The 13,964-nt window shown below is 42.4% G+C and overlaps 1 protein-coding gene and 1 long non-coding RNA gene across 11 annotated transcripts in view; one reads left to right on the top strand and one right to left on the bottom strand.

Moving 5' to 3' along the window:
- Window positions 1-13,964, top strand: part of Gm50595 (predicted gene, 50595) — a 181,944-nt gene that overhangs the window by 113,560 nt on the left and 54,420 nt on the right. The gene's annotated exons all lie outside the window — the stretch shown is intronic.
- Window positions 5,331-11,409, bottom strand: Gm39854. The gene is made up of 3 exons (XR_866456.1): window positions 11,372-11,409; window positions 7,936-8,154; window positions 5,331-5,495 (listed from the first exon to the last, which is right to left on the bottom strand). It is a non-coding gene; the product is annotated as a predicted gene, 39854 (long non-coding RNA).

Genomic DNA, 13,964 nt, shown 5'->3' with positions numbered 1-13,964 from the left:
GACTTACTTCCCAGAGGGCTTCCTCTCCTTCAGTAAATTTCTGTCTCAAAGGGACTAAGAGATGTGACTAGGGAATTCAGGATTTGGTGCTTTTTAAAGTTAGACTTTAAAACTTGTTATTAAGTGTGCATGTCTATGTGTGCACATGTGTATATACAAGTGCATGTGGGTACCCACGGAGCTCAGAAGAGGAGACTGAATTCCATAGAAATGGAGTTACAGGTAGTTGTGAGCCTACTCATTGCGGATGCTGGGAATTGAGTAGTCCTCTGGAAAAGTAGCAAGTACTCTTAACTCTTGAGCTATCTCTCCAGCCCAGGACACAGTGTTAAATAAAGCAGAGACTTGTTTGTGTATCATATGACAGTTTAGAGATGGATGGATGAGGTCTGGTGAGGTGACTTTGTTGCTCCAACTCTTGAGATGCCAACTTCTAAAAAATGTTCAATTCTTTTCACATTTCACCCAGAAGGGACAGTGGAAGAGTAACAGAAGTGACTGTACCTTCCTTTCAGATCAAAACCTTGATGTTATAGGGCCATATTTCACACCATGGTAAATTGGGGACCACTGTCTTTTGATTAGCATTGTATTCAGCTGAATGTTTATTCTATAAGCTACAACTTCATTTCCATCGTAAAAAGGAAAGTTAATACCAAGAGCTAAAGCTTTATCTAGGGTTCTCAGTGACTTGGGCAGATGTGTTCAGGCAGGTATTATGGTATTTTGAGACTCTGATATTTTACAGTGTTCACTGCATTTTTGCAGAGGTTGGAGGAGGTCATTTGCATAAAGTATGTCTTTCCAGTACAACTCAAGGCTGACTTAAGACAGCATGCATTGCCCTGTCCATTGGGCAGGAGAAGGTATCCACCAGAATAGTGGGGAGTATGGACACCAAAGCCTTTAGAGTGGACCATCTCTTCTCAGAGTGGTTCCTAGATTAGATCCTGTAGGTATGCTAAGTGGGCATCACTCTGGATTTGTATTCTCAGTTGTAATTTCGGAAGGTAGAGCAAGTTTATCAAATCTCCTGAAACACGGGGAGTTTCTTCATCTTCTTAGGAAGGAACATCTGGGTCTGGACAACCAGCCTTGGCAGAATTATGGCTGTCATTTTATTTCTAGAAAGCAATTTGTAGTTCTGAGCACTTCTACATTAGATCTCAACACTTAGCACTCACACAATCTTGAGTATAAAAATGGTTTGTCTGATGAATTCTATCCCCTGCAATGTTTTGCAGTCACAGGTCAGGGTACCTCATAGCAGTGTTATGCTGGGATGGCAGCTTCTCCCTCTTAAAGATGAGCAAAATGAGATTGAATAAACGAAGTCATTTTCAATCGTCTGACTTCAAGGAAGCCTCAGTTATTCTCTCAGAAGGAAGGAACAGAACAATTTATGTCTCCTATTCTGATGTCACTGGAAACTGGGGTACAGAAACTTGGGTCAGCCAGCACCAGATTTCTGTCTTTTGGGCTGCTTGTTCTTGGAAGCTGTGAGCTACAAAAGAAAATACAACTCCTCAGGAGATCAAGCTGGCCAGAGTGTAGCCATCTGCTCTGTTGGCACGGACTGATAAAGGCTGACTTCATAAATAATGGAGATGGGGAAGACATGCCATTGCTGGCAGGGGCACATTAAGACAGACTTCTAAGCTGTTGGCATCTTAAAGTCTTCAGGACAGCTGTAGTAAAAAACATACATCTTGATGTACAATGTGATGGAGTCTTGGTAGCAAGACAGCACCAGTTGTGGAAGGCTATCCCTCTGGTCAGCATCCCCAATAGGTGCCATTTTAAAGATCGACGGTAGAGCAATAGACATGAGAGTAGAGTGGCAAGTTAGGAAGGCACAAGAATCACTGCACGTATATCTTTAACTACAGTGGTCATGGTCTTCAAGATGAAAGTAGGGTGATAGTTGATAGCAGGCTACGGAGGGTTTTAGTGCATGAGGGGCTAGGCTTGTAGAGAGGGCTCTCCTGAAAAGCGACATCTCTAGTAAGCCCTATAGGTTTTTATAACATCATATAGACAGCTCGGGAACAGCGTCTTCACTTTGGTGTTTAGGTGTCCATCCTCCTTTATGTAGCCATATCCTTCAAGGGAAGTGGAAACTGGGTCCTGATTGGTCTGGGTTAATCATAACGGCCTTAGTCCCTTGGCATTGACTGTTTCAGGATCATGTTAAGTTATTTAGGGCATGCATTACAGATCTTCTCCAAATGAGAGAGGAATATGCTAGAAAACTATTGGGGAAATTTCCTCAGTTTTTATAATATAAAAGGTGATCTCTTTTGCATCTGAATGTTGTCATGGTTTGTGACTGTGTGTGTAGCTCATTTGACAAATGGGACTCATTAAAGACAGAGAAAAAGGATGGACTAGGGAGACAGCTCTGAAGATCCTGCGCATGCCCAGGGACCCGAGTTTGAGTCTACAGAACTCATGTAAAAAAGTGGGACTATGCTGTTTCTGTCACAGCAGTTAGGGGTGGGCGTTGTGGGGAGGATAGGGGAGACCCCTGGGGCTTGTTTGCACTCAGTCTAGAAGAATCAGTAAGCTCCATTTTCAATTTTCCCTGTCTCAAAAAGTAAAAAAGTAAAATAAAAAAGGTCTAAAGGCTGCTGAAATGGTTCAACTGGCTCAGGTGCTGGCTACCAAGACTAATGAGTTGGAGCCTTGGAACCCACATAGTGGAATAAAATGAACCAATACTGACTTAGTTCTTTGATTCCATTGGCTTCCAGAATTAGTCTCGTTTCTCCTTTGTTAGTGTCTCAGGGGTGTTTGTTTGTTCTGGGCTCACTGTCCATTGGAGCTGTCTGAGCATCACCCATCCTCCTTAGCAACTGGATTGCATGTTCAGCATTTAACTATTTTGGGTGATTTGGAGAGTAGCCATGACAACATGTTTGCCACAGTGAATCTGAAGATTGTCCAACTCTTTGGTCTAGAGCTCTACGGGAGATTTTGAGAATTCCAAAAGATTGGAATCTGAAATGCAATGACTTGTGCAGAAGAGACCCCAGGTGAGCCCAGCAGCGGAGAGTCCAAAATAGAGCTGTTGGCTGTGAGTGTTCTGACAAGCTAACTTCACTCTGGGAGGTAACCTGCTCTGGATGGCTGCCTGCAAGAGCCAGACCCACCCTCCCAATGTAGCATGGTGTTTAGGAGCTCGAGCTTTGGAGACAGGAATCATTTAGCATGCTATTCAACTTCTCCAAGCTATATGTTTCTCATTTGTAAGGTAGAAAGGAAAACAGTACTTAACATATAGGAATGCTGTGAAGACTCTGCTAGTGCCCCATGATGAATGTTCAGCACTGTGCAGTGCTCACGTGAATTTTCATAGTTATTTAACTATGACTTAAAATCACTGTCACTTTAACCGCTGCTGTTAGAGAGCTCAGCCTTGATCTGCCTATGAATGCCACACAGAAGATGCCATCAGAAGACTCTTTGCCCTCTTTGGGGATAACTCAATACCACAAGACAACACTAACTGAATGTTGCCCCAGGCACCTTGCCTGGGCCAGAGAGCTTAAGGAAAAAATGGACACACACACACACACACACACACACACACACACCCAAACAAATGAAACCAGAGAAACCTCAAACACCACGATTTTTAAATAGTTTGATTTTTACCACGGGCATTTATTTCATATAGCCAGGTCCAATTTGAGAATATGGCTGTGATTCTTAGTCTGAACTTTCAAGAATCATGACCACAAATAACTTTTTTTTTTTAAATGTTGCCTTGCAAAGGGGGGGGGGGCTTGATGGTTTGGTTTGTGGCCATTGCTAAGTTAAGTAGCCCGGTCTGTAGATCCGTGACAGGTGCCTCACATTCAGAGAGAATAGTTTTGTTTTGGAAAAGTGTGTGTAGAACCTTCTGGGATGTCTCCGGCGTGAGCACGGCCCTGAGAAAGCCCGCTTTGCAAAGCCGGTTATTTATTTTACTTCTGCCAGATTATTGAAAGTTTGCCTGCTGAACACTCCCCGGAATAAAAATGACTTATTCTCAGGCGTCCCTTCCCTCTGATCCTGCTGCAGGACGGTGTGTTTTTCCTAATGATGCAGAATCTCTCGTTAAGTTCAGGAAACAGGATATAAGGATAAGTCAATTGACTCAATTTATGGACATAATAAAACGGTCCCTATTACCTTCAGCAGTCAAGGCAAGACAAGGTGAAACACAGTGTTGTAAAGTTATTATGACAAAATAGTTTAGTATTTACCTGACCAAATAAAGTGAAAATACTGCATTTATTTTTGAAGCGGCATTTCAGACATTATGACCCAAAATTAATAGCGGTAGACGATCGTTTATCCTGTCGCACAGGGATATTGCAGAGTTCACTCAAAGCCAGGAATATCTGCTATTAAATCATGGCAAACTAAAAAAAAAAAATTTTTTTTTGAAGTATTTCCTTGTGTCTGCTCTATGTCTACCACTGGCCCCACCAAGCCAGTGTTAACAGCTAAAGCATTTCTCTCTCCATCTTGTAATATAATTAAAAACAAATTTAGAAGCAGAATAGATGTTTTGTATGTTAGAGCCCTGTTAGTTTGGGAAGGGAACAGGCAATTCGTGCAGCTGTTTCTGCTGATTGTAAACCCAGAAGGGGGTTGGGGGGGGGGGAGGCAAAATAAAAAGGAAGAAAGAAATAGAATTGACCAAATATCTTTACTTTTGTTTCCCAGTGAAAAGTAACTCTTTGGGAACAGATGCAGAAAAATTAGGTGTAAATCAAATATTTTAAAGTAGCTCTTCGTCAAAAGAGATGCTCATAAGATAAAGGCACGAGGCAAGCTTCCAGAGGTCCAAGCACCTGGTGGCTGTGGACGGTATTAGCAGCTCACTGAAACCATTGCAGTTCAAGCTGAAGTTTAGTTTGTTTCTGGATTTGGCTTTTTTTTTTTTGTACTCTAGGAGGGAGAGTTTAAAGTGTAGTGGTTTTATGTTTTTGAATTAAGATGGGACTATAACTCCATGTTAGGAAAGCAAGACTGTGGGAATCCAGATGGTTTCACACACATGTGAAGTGATTATCTAAGCATGTATTTGCAGCCATTGCTGCAGGGGTGTGGCATGCTTAGTCAAGTCCCCTCAAGTCCTTGCTCTCATCATCTGGACGACCACTCCCAGGCTGGGCAGTGGTGGTGCACACCTTTAATCCCAGCACTTGGGAGGTAGAGGCAGTTGGACCTCTGTGAGTTCCAGGCCAGTTTGGTCTACAAAGAGAGTCACTCCCAACACACTGTCTAGCATTGAACTTGGTCAGGGTCATCTTGCCCCAGTCCACTTCACCTGACGCTACCTTTTCTTCTAAGACACTAGACAACTTGCCTTTTATGCTTGATGTTGAACAGTTTCTGATGTTGAACAGCTTCCTCCCCTTCTGCATGTGAAACCAGGCTCTTCAGTCTGTCAGCAAAATACCCAGAACAATGCGTAGCACATAGTAGGACCTCAACACATTCTTTAAAAAAAAAAAAAAAGCAAGTCTCATCTCTCGCTTTCATGAACTTCATAATAAAGCGTGAGTGCTGTAGATGGTAGGTAGGACCCAGCTTCAGCCTACCCACACAAATACATTTTCCCATCTCTCTCTCAAATGCAATCATGGCCTGTCTTGCTTGCTCAGTCTGTGCTATTCCTTTGCCTGGAATTCTTTTTGGCCTTTTTCTCCTGGCTAACTCAAATTCAGTTATCAGGACTCGGTTTAATTTGGGTTTTTCTTTCCCCTCCCAGGAAGCGTGGTGTGGTCTTCTGAGTCTATGCACTTCTAATCCCACCATGCTTTATTAACTTGGGAAGGTGACTTTGTATCGCCATTGCCCTTCTGGCTTTCTTTTCCCTTTGGCTGTGAGCTCATTGGGAACAGGAGCCAGACCTGCTTTGTGCACAGTTCTCTTTGTGTGGAATGCGGTGCCTGCCTCCTTTTAGGAGGAGTTTCCCAAGGCATGCATTCAATCAGCGATGCACAAAGAGGTCATACACCATCCGAAGCCAGCAGCATCTATTTTGGTAAGATCTGGGGAAGGCTAACCCGGCATCCTTCCCTTAAGTATTTTTATCTTCCGCAACACATTACTTTTGTCTCCAGTTTCCCTTCTCACTGAGTTGTCACAGGCTGTTAGTTTAGTGTCACAGTCACCAAGCAGTAGAGAAGCTGGATGCCCAGGAGCAAGGAGTTCAAACCCCACTCTTGTTATTTACTGACTCATTAGCTTCTCTGCCTGTTTTCTCACTCATACAATAGGGAAACTTGTGAAAATAATAGCTCAGGACACCTAGCAACACCTCAACCACAGAGTTCCAGGTAAGTGTGTAAAACAGTCTGTTGCAACTAGCAGAGATTACAGAGGAGGTATGTGTGCAGACCCTAGGGTTCCACCACAGCAGGTGAGTGGAGACATCTGTTGCACAGGTCCCTTTGTCTGTCCTGCCACCAGCATCTTCCCACACTGCAGAGTCCAGCACTCTCCGTTCCTTTGTGCTCGCTGCATCTCTGTCTCCTTCCGCTACGGCAGCTGGAACTGTCAAGTTCTCTCTCTTCCATAGTCACTCAAGTGCCTCTGTTCTGAGATGCTTTTAGAACTAGATTCTGTGCCTGTCTTTAGGTGCTGGGCCAGTGACCATGGCCACCCTCAGCTGTTGTAGATGCTCACTGCTCCTTGAATATGGCACCGTTGCTAAGCTGCAACTGTGGGTTTACCTCTTTCGGACAGGCTCTCTTGTAGCTAAGGCTAGCCCCAACCTCTCTATTTAGCTAAGGATTACTGATCTTCTTGCTTCTGCGTCCCAAGTGTTGAGATTACCGGTGTGGGCCACCGACACCATTATTTTTGGTGGTGAAGATGGATGGAGTGCCAGGAAAGCACGTTACCAGCAAGATATATTCCCTAGTCTTGTGTTTTTTAGACTGCAAAATGTCTTTATTCTTGTTAGAAGGGGAAACTAGTAACAATAAAGAGCATGACAAGGTTTGCGTGTGTGTGTGTGTGTGTGTGTGTGTGTGTGTGTGTGTGTATACATGTGCGTGTGTGCATGTGTGGCATTTGCCAATTCTCTACTCTTGCTTTAGTTTTGAGACCATGCAGCACCCATTGCCATTCTGATGTGAGCAGACCAAGCTGAGGGCTCACCCCAGAGAAGCATCCCTTGGCTCTCCTCTTAAAGGAGTCCTTGCCTAAGTATTGGAAGCAGCCACTTTGGCAGGACCCAGCTGCTACAACATTGTTAATGCCAGCAAATAAAAGTGTCAGCGGCCTGGGCTGGGGGCAGCTAGCAGCCTGAGTTCAGTGTTAGTCTGTCCAGATCTGCCTTGTAGGGGGCTGTTTCAAATCCAGCCCACATGAGTAGTGAGTCAAAGCTATTTCCTATTGATGGCTTGCCCTGACCCCAGGAAAAGGTGTTTGGAGGTCTCCCTGCAGCTGCAGCCCACCAGGAAGGTGGGCTGCCTCAGCTTCAACTGCCCTCTCTCTCCAACAGATGGCCCCATCCCAGCTAATGAATCCTGTTCTGAATGGTTGGCGGAAGCTTCCCACCACTGCCTGTCCTGATAATAGAATTTTTGTATTACTTCTCATGAGACTCATAATCACGTGGAAAAAAATGTAAGGAGGCTCGTTTTCTTTTCACCACTGGATGTATTTATTTACAAAGAGGGACTTTAAATGGCGGAGCACATGCTCTCCATGGCAGTAAAACTCCACCCTGTGATTCACTGAGTCTCTAGCCTGCTTCTGGCCTCGCTAAGGCTGTGTAATGTCACTGTACTCATAGGGATTTTGGCCTTTTCTGCTTGTGCCACTGGAAAGATGATTTCCACGTCTGGTGACAAGAAATAGTGCTTTTCTGCCCAAGGTTACCGTTTACATTTCAGTTTTAGGGAAGGCTGTAGTTTTGGTACTTACAGTTGATTGTGTAGAAGAAAAGGATCGCTCAACATACAGCTTCCGAAGCCCGCCCCATCATCAGCCAGGAAGGCTTTCATAAGTGTAAGGTCTCAGGAGGGGAGGGAAGCAGAGCCGGGGTTGTCACCTGTTCCTCGGAATGGGCATGCTTGGTTATAGGCAGGCATTTCAATGGATGCTTTTGTGTAGTTCTTAAGACATGTAGAAATGCCTTGGACACTGGTAAATCATAAGTAATATACACTCAGTATAATCTGAACTCTAGAACAACTGGGATCAAGGGATGCACCAAAGTACACATTGTGGGTGGCAATCAGGCTTCATTCCAAGCATGGGCCTATTAGTAATACTGGCCTTTGATTTCTGGACTTCCTAGAGTGAATATATATGACATAGAAAAAAATTTCTATACAACGAATGTTAATTTAAAAAAGCAAAGTGGCACACCTACTTTCATTGGTGACAATTTAAAAAGGTTTGATCTTTTACAGTATCCCGCTGTGCCACTCTCTGTGGGTTGGTAAATGGTCCCTCCTACCCTTAGCCCATTCATGGATTTGCTGTGTACTTCGCTCACCTCAGAAGCTACGCTGTACTTTTGTGACAGATGCCAGATTTTCCAGTGCAAGTCAGGGACACTGGATGCTTTAATGTCTGGAAACTTTATCTTTTCATCTGCAAGAAGTGTGATGAAGTTCACACACAAATACAAGATCCTACATATAAAAAGATATGTATAATATGTATGTCTATATAGAATACATATGGTTATGTGCAAAATTTTGCCAGTGTTATTTAAAAAAATACCTTCTTTAAAATTAAATGGCTAGATTTTGTTTTTGATATTTGATGATTTTAGGGACAAATGGCAAGCCCCTTTATTAAGTGATCCCTCTCTTCTCCCTGCCATCATCATAGTGCAGTGGGCATGTGAGTTTTGAAAGAATACTTCCCTAGCTTGGAGGTTTGGACCTGTTCAATGTATTTGTGTGCAGCACTCACAGATGCAATTATATCTTAAAATAAGGATTCTGGAAATGCATCTTGTGGAATCACTGTTCTATACATGTTTGTGAAAAGTGTTCTGTCCTGAAGGAAACATCAGGGATGCTTAGCACTCTAACCCCCCCAAGTCTGTTCTCAATGCCCACGTTCACACTAGTAGACCCCAGTGGTCTGCAGTAAAGGAACTCTTCAGTCGACATCTAAACCAGCATTTCTCAATCTAATCCAGGCAGAATACAGAGACATCCCTTTCAGAGCACTGTCAGAGCCTATGTGATGGAAGAAACAAAGAGCTTTCTCTTGCTATGTTTAATGCGAGGCAGGAGAAAGATAAGCAATATAAGCAGTAAGAAATATAAGCAAAATATTGTATAAAAATAACTTAGGGTTCATGCTTAAGTCAGAACCCTCTGCTGTAAGCTTTCCAGCAAATTGTAGGACTCTCCCTGATATCTACGTGGCAATAGCAGCCATTGCTTGAATTAAGCTCAGGGAAACCATGGAAGCCAGGGTACAGGGTATAAGGTACAGTTCCCTTGGCTTCCTTTCATAGTCTGTTTATTCCCCGATTTCAAGATGGTGCCTGTGGCAGCTGCAAGACAGCTTGATTCACTTCTGCACCACTCCCACCTCCTGCTCTAGGAACACCATCTATTTTTCCCTCTACCTTCTTTTCTTTCTTTTTTTGTGTCAGATCCAAATGCAGCTGCGTGGGTCCCATAAACTTGCCCCTTAGTGGCCTTTGCTCTCCCAATGTGGTTTGTAGGTCACTGGATCTTTATTCTAGTAGGTTATGTGTGTACTGTTTGAAGGATTTTTATTTTATTTTATTTTATTTTATTTTATTTTATTTTATTTTATTTTATTTTATAGAATTCCCTTAGGAGGAAATGTCTGAGCGCACTACATCACTAAGCATGCCCACAAAGCCTTCTAAGCCTATGTGGTGGGATGTGTATCTTTTCAAGAATGGTGGTTCTGTTTGTACAGGGTCTAATGTATTGCAGCTCTCCATCACTGTCTCTCTGTACCTGGGAAGACAGTCAGTCCCTGCACTTCCTGAAGCGCACGCAGATCCGTAAACAAAGAGAAGTGGCTGGAATGTCATGGTTGTTTTACAAAAGGTACCCATGACAAGGCTAATTGATTCAGGGGACTTCATTTTCAATAAAGGAACAGAGATTAGTTTACTGTCGATCTTAATTATTCCATCCATCAACCATTTGTTGCCCTGGGCAACTGGCATCATTTTTGCTGCTTGCTAATTTTAGCTCATTTTACTTGGTGGAGCTTGTATCTTTTGTTTCAGTTTTGTGGATTTGGCTGAAAGAAAAGAGGAGGTGACATACATATGGAGCTTTTATAAACATGCTTCCTGAATCCACCAGCAGAGAAGACTTTATTTTATTCTTTCTCTCTCTCTCTCCTTCCTTCCTTCCTTCCTTCCTTCCTTCCTTCCTTTCTGGACTGACTGTAAGTTGAAAATTGTTAAGTTGCTGTGTGTGTTCAGGTAAGCCAGACATAAATCTGTACGTGAACATAGTCTGGCCTAAACTGGAATGAATGAAGAGAAAAATACAATCCCCATCGCCCAAGGGCATTTGGTTACAATCTCAAAGCCATATCGAAGCCCTGGCTCTTGGAATTCTAGTGTGTCCTTTTTCTAGATTAGTTTTAAGGTTCTTTTTGGTTTTGCTTTGCAGCACTTCAAATGCTCTTTGTGTCTCTCTAGTTTCTGTGCCCTTGTGGTCTTTGTCTTCTTGTCTGCCTTTGTATAGTGCCCCCTTCCTTGGTCCCTTGGACTATACACAGTTTGCATAGAGGGATCTTTTAAATAAAGCCGTAGGAAAAGCAAGCGATTAGAAATGTACCCAGGTGAAAAGAAATATAGTACATTCTGGCACTCAACAACTATGTGGCTCAAAACATAGTATATTTGGGAACTTGATCAAAGAATAAAACATACTATCACTTTAAAATATATACTATTTTAACTAATTCTCGGAGACTTTCATATATGAATGAAATGCATTTTGATTATATTCATACCAACTCCTCCCCTTACCCACCCTCTTTTCAATTTCATATCCTCTTAAAAAATTCCTTTTCATAATTCATGGAGTTCAATTTGTGTTCCCCATACACTCTCATTGGTATGGGGCCGTCGCTGGAGCATGGCCATCCTATGTTAAAGAAAACATGATTTAGTGATTCTTGCTCCCCTAGAAGCCATCAATTGTTGATGGCTCCTCAACTAGGGATGGGGCTTGTTGAGTGCAAGTCTTTCCTCCCGGCTTCAAGTTCCCGGAATAATAACGACTCTGAGACTCACAGTGTATTTACAAACACCCTGGCCACAAGCTTTGGTTTGTTCTCTCATAACTTAATATCCCACTTATTCTAATCTAAGTTTTGCCACGGAGCTGGTTACCTCTGCTCAGCACCCAAGTCTGTCCTCCACGTTTCCAGGCGAATCTCGCCTAGCTCTATCCCAGAATCCTTTCTGCCTACCGGATGTCCCACCTTCTATTCTACCCTAGCCTATCGGCTTTCTAATTAACAAGTGATGCAACCACACAGTACACAAGAGTTTCTCTCTACAGGGGTTCGTGAATTCCTCTCCCCTCCATGCTGGAATGGTGACTGATTTGATCTTTTTCAGGTCCTGTGCAGGCAGCCACTCCTGAGCGCAGTGGTCTGGTTATATCTATGAACACTGTTAACTATTCACTATGGTCCTCCCCAGCTGGTTCTTACAGTATTTCTTCCCCACCTTGTTCTCTTGTTCTGCAATAGTCTCTGAGCCATGGGAAAGAAGCGTGATCTAGAGATCCTGATTTTGTTTGAGCACTCCACACTCCACAGACAATTCTTCACTGCATTTTGATCGATTGTGAGTTTCCACTGCACAAAGACACCTCTCTGATGAGTTCTGAGAGCCGCACTGATCTACAGGGAGAGAGAAATGAATTTAGAGAGCAGTTTGGTACTGCAGCCATTTAGCAGAAAATAGTAGTATGCTCACCCCGGCGGCCTGTGAACTCTCCAGCTATAGGTACTTGGTCAGATTTATAGTACTAAGCATGTGCTTCCTCCCGTGGAATGGGCCTTAAATCCAAGCAGAAAGTTCCTGGTTATCCCCATAACATTCCTGCTACTATTATACCTATGGGCATATCTTACCAGGCTGGTCATTATTGTGACTCATAAGATTTATAGTGGGGTAAGACTGTTGCTGACTCATTTTTCTCTAACAGCCCATACTATGGAAAAGAGCTAAAAGGGAGGCAACATTTTGATCAGTATGAACTCAGTTTCTCTGTTTCCTGTGACCAAATTGTGAAGGAACAGTCTATTCTAGAGGTAGAGTCTGCTGATTCTGCATTTGAATCAGATGTTTCTTCTGTTTTAAGTGTGTTTAACCAAAGGGACTGGGATGACACACACAGAAGCTCATTGGCTGTGATGGAGAAAGGCCACATTCAAAGCAAGAGTCACAAAAGTGTCTACACCCACCATCACCACCACCATCATCGTAATAACCATAATCACCACCACCATAATCATCTCTCTCCTCCTCCTCTTCCTCCTCCTCCTCCTCCTCACTTTCTTGATGTATCACTTTTAGAACCTTATGACTTATAAAACTACAGTTTGGGTGTTCTAGTATCAGTCTTCTGGGATCTGTAATCACTGTGCATGTTATCAGTTATTTCAATATCCTCATTTCAATTTGCTATTTTTACCATCCCATAAACCCATCTAAAATATAAGTGTCTCAAATCTTATAGTAATCTGCTTCCTTTCTCCATCCCTCCCCACTCGCCCTAAGTCTTAGTTTTGGAATGGACAGTATTCAGTAATTCCTACCCTTAATTCTCCACACTTTCCAGCTCTTTTTACTTCTAAGATAATGGAATTTCCAAATAGCTAATATTTGCCCTTATGCTTCTAGCCAAGTATACAGGTTTCTGAAAACATGAGGTATAAATGGTGACTAAGAAGGGAAGAATGAAAACTCATGACAAGCCAGGACAAGCTGAGCTTCTGAAACAATTTAGGAAGATGAAATCATGAAATACCTGTTGTGTAAATTATGGCACTTAGAATGCTCTCAGAATAAACATATTTGAGTTGTACTACAGTTTAGAAACCAGGGAATCAAAATAAAGAAAGAGCTGCTTCACGGAGGGATAAAAATAGAAAATAGAAAAATAGAAAAAAAATAGAGGTTTCCAAATTTGCAAGAGTTACATATTTTTTTTTGTCATTTCACCAAAGCTTATGGAAATTGAAGCTATGTCCTATAAGACTTTATGTCCTGTGTAGTTCCCTAAATTTGTCAAAGACATAGTGACACTATCTTCATTATCATAACACCTACTAACAATGACCATAAACTTGTGTTCTCAGCATATCTCATAATAGCTGTGTGTGATGGGCTTTGTCCAGCATGATGTTTATGGATACATCATGTTTATGGATGATGTAACCAAGGCAAGTACTTATCTCAAAGTAGTAAAGGTGGGCAAGTAGTAGTGCCAATGTTTCCGTTCTGGAGACTGAGGTTGGTACTTTCACTTTAAAAGACAATACTGAGAAGGCTCCCTGTGTGTCTATAACACACATTAAGTGTTCATTTTCATGGCTGCCCACATTGGAGAGTATCAGTTTTCTGTGCAGAAAGGGACTATCTGGTACAAATTTAGACTAGTGTGAGTGAAAGTTAAATTTTCTGAATTAAGTATCTATCAAAATGCTATAACAAAATACAGTGGTTTAATCAGTATAGATGTCTGTGAAAGTGAGAGGGAGGATGTTTAGAGGGAGGAAGGTACCTGGAGGAGGGGAGAGGAAGGGTGAGAGAAGGAATAGGGGGCAAAAATTACAATGATAAATGTGTATAAAAATATCACAATGAAACTCATTATTTTGTAAGTTGAAAAAAATAGATGTCCACTTTTTCTTTCACAGTTTAGCCTCCAGGAAGGCAGAATTCCAGAATCATCCAGGAATACACATTC

Source organism: Mus musculus, chromosome 2, assembly GCF_000001635.26.
Source record: "Mus musculus strain C57BL/6J chromosome 2, GRCm38.p6 C57BL/6J".
Taxonomy (NCBI): Eukaryota; Metazoa; Chordata; class Mammalia; order Rodentia; family Muridae; genus Mus; species Mus musculus.
Note: the sequence above shows the minus strand (reverse complement) of the source record. Positions and strands in the feature narration are given on the sequence as shown.